Here is an 8110-nt window from a genome sequence, read left to right as displayed (position 1 = left end):
CTTTTTTTCTTGGATATATTCACCCAGCCAATCCTATCCATATATATCTAAACACCATTACATTCCAATATATAATATATATTCACACATAGCAAACATTATTATTATTCTCATTTGCTAATTTGCACGATATATACTTTTTTTATATATATTATTTATTATATATATGATACATATAAGTTTATATATATTCTAATAATCAATTATTGTAAAATCACCTTCTGAAGCTTTCAGAATTTAAAGGAGCCTAAAGTTCAGGTTTTCATCTTCATTAGAAAGTTTAACAGCAAAATAAGTATCGACACCACCAAGTGCATTAAGAATTGGAGCTGTCAAATAAACTCAAATTGCTTTGTAATTGTTTGCTGTAATTGTTGGACCTAATATTTTTTTTTTTTTGGACCTAATATTCTTATTGACCTAATGTTCTTATTGGATTCATTGATCTCCCTGATGTTGGCCTGTAAATTAATAATATCATTATAATAATTAATTTATGTTTAACTATCTACGCAATAGAATTCTTTTATATTTAGTTTTGTGTGTATAGATATTGTATTTTTTTAGAAATTAGATTTTCATCAATCTTAATTACTACGTGCATAACTTTTTTTTATATAATAAATGCTATTTTGACTTAAACATTTTCTTAACAATCAATATGTATTATTTTTTAAGAGAATTATATATATCAAGATTTAAAAAGAATAATTAAATAATATCACCTTATTAATTAGTTTAAGAAAATAATGCATGCAACCGTGGCCATAAGTATTTAGTATATTTCTTATTAGTCTATCTTTTTATTTATTTATTTATTTTTATTCAGACATTTGTGCAATTATTTGTGATTACAAATTAGTCTAGTAGGACATATATATATATATATATATATACACACGTAATAATTAATCAATCCAACAAAAATCCTTTTAAACCAAGATCATATGGTGAGAATATCAATCATGTGAAGGAATGAATAATAGAAAGAGCATGTCTTTCATTTTCAGTTTTCTTCTTATCTCAACGTACCTTTTATTATTATTATTATTATTGCTGATAATGGGGACCATATATATTGAGACATGATATAGTCCCCTATAAAGAATTTATTGAGGACCAGGTGTTTTGACTCAAATATGACAACCATAGGCCATAGCATTTTAATTTGGATTTCAATGGCACCGCCCTACCACCAAGCCCGCTTGTCTGGGTTGATTCTTTTTCAATAATAATAATAATAAAGAAATATATACAACCAATTATTTGACTCACTTATTCACAAAGTTTCTTAATTACCCATATGGCTATACACACACTGAAAAAAAATATTTTATTTATCTGATTAATAATGCAACACACAGTAAATTAATGCCCTTTAATTATTCAAGATATATTTAATTTTTTCTAAACGTATCTATCTAGTAAATAAACATAATTATTATTGAGTAATATTAAATTTTTCTAAAAATGTAAACTAATTTGAAGATAATAAAGAACAAATGAATAGAGTAGTATTTATGTTTACTAAAGCTTAAAAAAGTGAGATCAAATATAAAACTTACAAAAATAACTAATTAATTATAAAATTTATCACATACGTAATAATCTCATGAAAAATTTTTAAATAAGAGTATCCATTTCCAGTGGCAACTTGAAAATTTTAGTATTTTATATAATACTTCACGTTATTATTGGACAGTAGACACTACAATTATTGCAGACGTACACATGCACCCATTTTTAATATTTCTTTTTTCATTGACTCTTGCCCTTTGCTACATTAAGGCAACATTAATGGTTATATCTCTAACACTCCCTCTCAAACAAGAGCCTCTTTTGGGTTTGTTTGATTTTGCATAGGCTTTCTTTTCTCTTTTATTTGCCTTATGCCACTTTTGGGGTTCACCAATGATCGAACTCTTGACCTTTCGGACATAGAGCTCTGATACCATGTAATGAAACCACGCATCCCAAAAGCTTAAGCTAATAGGAGAAGGTAACATTAATGGTTATATCTCTAACACTCCCCTTGCATAGGCCTTCTTTTTCTCATTTGCCTTATGCTATTTTTTTTTCACTTTTAGGGTTTTCCAAGGATCGAACTCTTGACCTTTCGGACATAGAGCTCTGATACCATGTCATTTCCTTCAATTGTTGATTCCACCTGGTCTTTCCACTGCAGATAGTTATCCTCATCCAATTTCATTGAAATCGGTGTTGTTGTAAACACTTGAGCCATTGTGGTTGACCTTCACTTGGACCAGATCTGCTTTCTTAGACTGTCATGGAAGCTGTGGTACCAAGCTCTGATACCATGAAGGTATCAAGAACCTGAACTAAGAAAACTCAGAGATCTGATGAGAAGGTTTAGAGAACAGAGAGAGAGAAGTAGAGACGAGAGAGAAATGGATGAATCTGTGAATTGTGTTGTGAACCAAAAAGTAGTTACTGTAGCAGTGGGTATTGCTACTTATAGTCAAGAGTTTCTAGAGTTTTCTAACCACTAACTAATTCCAGTTCAGCAACTAATGGGCTAACCAATTATCTCAAGCTTATTGTGTTAACTTGAAACGGAACTGGTTGCATTCTAACTGACTTAGCTAAAGGTAGTTACTAGAACTTAAGCATGCCTAACATGATCTCTACTTTCTCCTTTTTCTTGTCTTGCCCTGCTTTGACTATCATGTATCATCATCTCTAGTTATCTTGCTCTGCTGATCATTGCTTCTGGCCTTTCTGCCTTTCATTTCTGCAGCTGTGCTGTCCAATTCCTCAATGTTCAGTTTAGTCCTGAAGTGTAGAAAGTTGTCAGAAGACACAGCCTTTGTTAGGATATCAGCCACTTGCATGGTTCCTGGAATGTGACTTACTCTAATGTCTTTACTATTCATATGATCTCTAACAAAATGAAGATCTATCTCAAAGTGTTTGGATTTTGAATGTAGGATTGGGTTGGCAGCAAGTAGAACTGCACTTAGATTATCACAGTAGACCATAGGTACCTCTTTTGGTGGAAATTGTAGCTCACTCATTAAGTTTTTCACCCAAATTAGCTCAGCTACCAAATCTGCCATACTCCTATATTCTGCTTCTGTGCTTGACCTTGCTACTGCTGTTTGCTTCCTTGAAGCCCAGGAAATTAGATTGGAGCCAAGAAATACACAGTACCCACTTGTCGACTTCCTATCATCAGGGTCTCCAGCCCAATCTGAGTCACTGTAGGCTATGACTTCCATAGAGTTAGCCTTCTCAAGGCGCAATCCATGTCTTATTGTACCATTGAGGTACCTGAGTATTCTCTTTACCATCCTCCAATGAGTATTTAGAGGAGCTTGTACAAATTGTGACATCTTGTGTACACTATATGAAATTTCAGGTCTAGTCACTGTTAGATATTGTAGGCTGCCAATAACTGACCTATACAGTTGGGGGTTATCAAAGTTGGAATCACCATGGGCTGATAACTTTACTGTTGAGGGCAGAGGGGTGTGACAGCTTGAGCAACCTTCCATGTTTGCTTTCTTTAACACTTCATTGATGTACTTCTGTTGAGAAAGAAGCAGTCCTCCATCACTTGTCTTAGCTACCTGAATTCCAAGAAAGTAGTGAAGATTGCCCATGTCTTTGAGTGCAAATTTGGCATTCAGTTTTTCAATCACTTCCTGTACTTGTATTTCAGATTCTCCTGTGATGATTATATCATCAACATACACCAGCATAAAGGTTTTCACTCCATTCATCATCCTTAGAAATACTGACACATCTGATTTAGTTGCTTTGAACCCAATTTCTGTCAATCCTTTGGCAAGCTTGTGATACCACTCTCTAGGGGCTTACTTTAATCCATAGAGGGCATTGGTTAACCTGCAGACTAGTGTGGAATCCCCTTTTTCATACCCCTTTGGCTGCTTCATATACACTTCTTCTGCCAAGTCTCCATGTAAAAAGGCATTGTTTACATCCAATTGCCTGATTGTCCATGATTCAGCTAGGGCAATTGATAATAGAATTCTGATTGAAGTAGGTTTGACCACTGGGCTGTATGTTTCAGTGAAGTCAAACCCTGGTCTCTGTGAGTACCCTTGAGCTACCAGCCTTGCCTTGTATTTTTGTAACGACCCATCAGAATTGTACTTAATTCTGAAAACCCATCTGCTTCCTATTGCTTCTCTATTGGGAGGAAGGGTGACCAGCTCCCAAGTTTTGTTTTTCAACAGGGCTTCATATTCCAAATCCATAGCTGCCTTCCATTCAGGGGATTGAAGTGCTTGCTGTACATTCCTTGGCTCCACACTGGCTAGAAACACTCTTGGTTTGAAGATACCAGCTTTGCTTCTGGTGACCATGGAGTGTGTATTTGCTGTTGGAGCTGCTGGAGGTGCTTCTTCATCAAGTGGCAAGGCAATTTCAACGTCATTTATAGGTATTGGGATGGGGGTTGATGAAGCTGCTACTGGTCTTTGAAGTGTTGCTGTTCTGATTGGTAAAATAGGTTCATGTTGCTCATGTTGCTGTTGTTGTGTAACAACTTCTGAATTGTTTGGTTTTTGTTGTTGCTGTCGAATAGTCTCAGGGCTGCTTCTTAGTTGTTGCAGCTGTTGTGTGTAAGGTATTGTTTGCTGCTACTGCTGTATGTATGGTCTTGAGTTTTTCTTTGAATGTAATTGTTGTTGTTGCTGTTGAATGGTAATCTCTGGACTTATTCTTAATTGTTGCTGCTGCTGCTGTGTGTTAAGTCTTGAATTATTCTTTGATTGTGGTTGTTGTTCGATTAAAGCTTGTGGCTGCTGTTGTTTATTGATTATTGAGCTGTTCAATTTGTCCTGAAGCTGCTGTTGTGAACTGCTTCTTAATTGCTGTTGTTGCTGTGTGTTGAGTCTTGAATTAAGTCTTGAATTATTCTTTGATTGTGGTTGTTGTTCTTTCCTGTTTGTAGAATTGGTTGATAGTTGCTGCTGCTGCTGTTGTGAACTGGTTGCTGATTCGATTAAAGGTTGTGGCTGCTGTTGTCTATTGATTGTTGAGCTATTCATCTGGTCTTGAAGCTGCTGTTCTATATTGATTCTTGTTGCTGAATTGACTAATAGTTGCTGCTACTGCTGTCTTGGAATGGTTGATGAATTGATCAATAATTGCTGCTGCTGGTGCTATCTTGGAATGGTTGATGAATTGATCAATGGTTGCTGCTGCTGCTGTCTTGGAATGGTTGATGAATTGATCAATGGTTGTTGCTGCTGCTGTCTTGGAGAGGTTGATGAATTGATCAATAATTGCTGCTGCTACTGCTGTCTTGGAATGGTTGATGATTCGATTAAAGCTTGTGGCTGCTGATGTGTATTGATCATTGGTTGTTGTGACTGCTGCTTTTGTAGATTGACTATTGAATTGTTCAATTGTTGTTGGTTCTGCTGTTGTACATTGATTGCTAGGCTTGTCAACTGTGATTGTTGCTGCTGCACGTTAGTTGCTGAACTTGTCAGGGAATGTTGCTGGTGCTGCTGCTGTGTATTGTTTATAGAGTTGATCATGTGTTGGTGCTGTTGTTGCTGTCTGATTATGTCAGAGATGCTTCCTAATTGCTGCTGCCTATCAATATTGATTAAGGGAATCCTTGGAACCATTGGAGCTGCTGAACTTGCCACTGGACTACGCTGCTGTTGCTGCACATCTTCACTTGCCTGTGCTGCTTGTTGTCTCAGGACTGTGTCATGTTGTTGGGCTGTTGCTACTGATTGCTGGTGCTGTTGTGTTGAGTCTGGATTGGGTTGCTGCTGCTGTCCACTATCAGTATTGGCTGAGGGAATTATAGGCATTATTGAAATTGTTGGAGTTGAGCTTGGATCAACTAGCATCTGTCCCTGCTTAGCTGCTTCTTCAAATGGAAATCTGTCTTCAAAGAAAATTATATTCGGGGTTGTAATGATCTTCCCTTGTTGTGTGAGACACTTGTACCCTTTTTGTGTTGTACCATACCCTACAAATGTACATGGTGATGACCTGAAATCCAATTTGTGCTTGTTGAAAGGTCTTTGGTGAGGAAAGCATAGGCACCCAAACACTCTTAGGTTCCCATAGGGAGGTTTCTTCCCAAACAATTTCTCCGTAGGTGACTGTCCATGTAAAACTGGTGTGGGTAACACATTCATTAACTTGGCTGCTGTTGTAAATGCCTCTCCCCAGAATTTGGTAGGCATTGAGGCTCCAGCCAACAGTGTTAGTCCCATCTCAACTACATGCCTGTGTTTCCTTTCTGCTGAGCCATTTTGCTGATGTACATGCGGACAAGAAAACCTGTGACAAACTCTTTTTTCCTGCAAAATCTTTGACAAGCTAACATATTCAGCTGCATTGTCACTTTGTACCATTTTTAATTTTGTGTCTAATTGCAGTTCAATCATTTGGTGAAAGTGATTAAAGACTGATTTAAGCTGAGCTCTAGATTTAAGAAGGTATATCCAAGTAAACTTTTAGAATGCATCAATGAAATTTATAAAATACTAATTTCCATTATTATCAGATATGGGTGCTGGTTCCCAAATATCTGTATATACAAGTTCTAATGGTTTTGTGTACACTATTTGTGAAACAGGAAAAGGTAATTGATGTGACTTACCAATACAACAGGCTGGACATTCTAGTTTATCAATTGGAAAAGAAAGATTACAAGCACTCAGAACCTTTGACATGACATTTTTATTCGGGTGTCCTAATCCGGCATGCCAAAGAAGAAGCTGATTCAAGCCTTTTACTGACGAAACATAGGCTGCTGGTGTGTATGCAGTGGTGAACCTGACAAACTTATACAACCCTTTATCAACATTCCCTTGAAGAATAACTTTCTTGTTTTCCTGTGATTTAACACAACATTTATCAGCATGGAATTCAAAGAATACTTTGTTATCACAGCAGAATTGGTACACACTCATCAAATTCTTAGTGATTTCAGGTACGTGCAATAATTTTCTCATTAAGAACAACCTAGAGCTCAAATCAGACTTAAAACACGAATTACCAACATAATTGATTTGCAAACCTGTTCCGTTGCCTATCACAACTTGCTCATTTCCTCCATACTCCTCCTTCTCCATCAGATTCTGCTCATCATGTGTCATGTGGTGTGTAGCACCTGAATCAAGGTACCAGTTCGGATCCTGAATGGTTGCTGGAGTTGCCAGCACATTACTATAGTTGGCCTTGGGTTGAGTGATCTGATTGTTGTAGCCTTCTTCATTGTAACCTGCATCATACTGTTCCTCACTATACCTATACCAGCATGTCTTTGCTGTGTGTCCTATTTTATCGCAGATCTGGCATTGTGGCTTATTAGATTGAGAAAATTGAGAGTAATTTCTTCCCTGGCTATAGTTTCCTCTTCCATACTGCCCCCTTCCATAGCCACTTCCATAGCCAGATGTGGAGTGACCTTGTGTTGCTCTGCCTCCATTATATGATTCTTGAATCATTCTTCCGCCCGTATATGAGTTTCTACCTCCTCTATACGGCCGACCACCTCTGCCTCGAGAACCACCCCTGAATCCTCTTGACTGCTGATTTTGTCCAAATTGAAAGTGCTGAGCTAGATTAGCTTGAATAAAAGCTTCTGGTCTCCTGAATCTTTATAACATGCTTTCATGTGCTAAGAGTAAAGCTTCTAACTCACCTCTGTTATACCTTGATACCTTGCAGTGGTTAGAATAGAGGTTATCAACGAAGAATATTCCTCAATTAGGCCGTTCAAGATTGCGTTTACATGGTCACTTTCTTTCATGGATTCTCCTACAGAGGCTAACGCGTCTATGATTCCTTTTACCGTTTATGACACAAAAACTGATGTGGAGTTACTTTTTATGACAGGTGAGCCATAAATAGAAACTGAGATGAGTTCCCTACTAGAGATGGTCTAAAGGCCTTTGGGAAAAAAGTTGATTTTATAGTGCTTTCTAATCCATTTCGAATGGTCTCTTTCTGTAGTGCGCTTGAGGGTAGATATAATAATACCCATCACTTCACTCATAACTCAACTTACTAATTATTTTTTTTGTGTTCTTCTCTTTGTCTTTATTATTGTTTCTTTTTTTTTGTCTAAGTACAATAAGTCATGTTACTC

The 8110-nt window shown here is 36.8% G+C and overlaps 1 pseudogene; it reads right to left on the bottom strand.

The window, feature by feature from the left end:
• Positions 1–214: 214 nt before the first annotated feature.
• The window catches only part of LOC112732607 (aquaporin NIP6-1-like), a 93943-nt pseudogene continuing 86047 nt past the window's right edge, over positions 215–8110 (bottom strand).

The sequence above is a fragment of the Arachis hypogaea genome, chromosome 13 (genome assembly GCF_003086295.3).
Source record: "Arachis hypogaea cultivar Tifrunner chromosome 13, arahy.Tifrunner.gnm2.J5K5, whole genome shotgun sequence".
Taxonomy (NCBI): domain Eukaryota; kingdom Viridiplantae; phylum Streptophyta; class Magnoliopsida; order Fabales; family Fabaceae; genus Arachis; species Arachis hypogaea.
The sequence above is the reverse complement of the archived record's forward strand: the minus strand, read 5'-3'. Positions and strand labels throughout refer to the sequence as shown.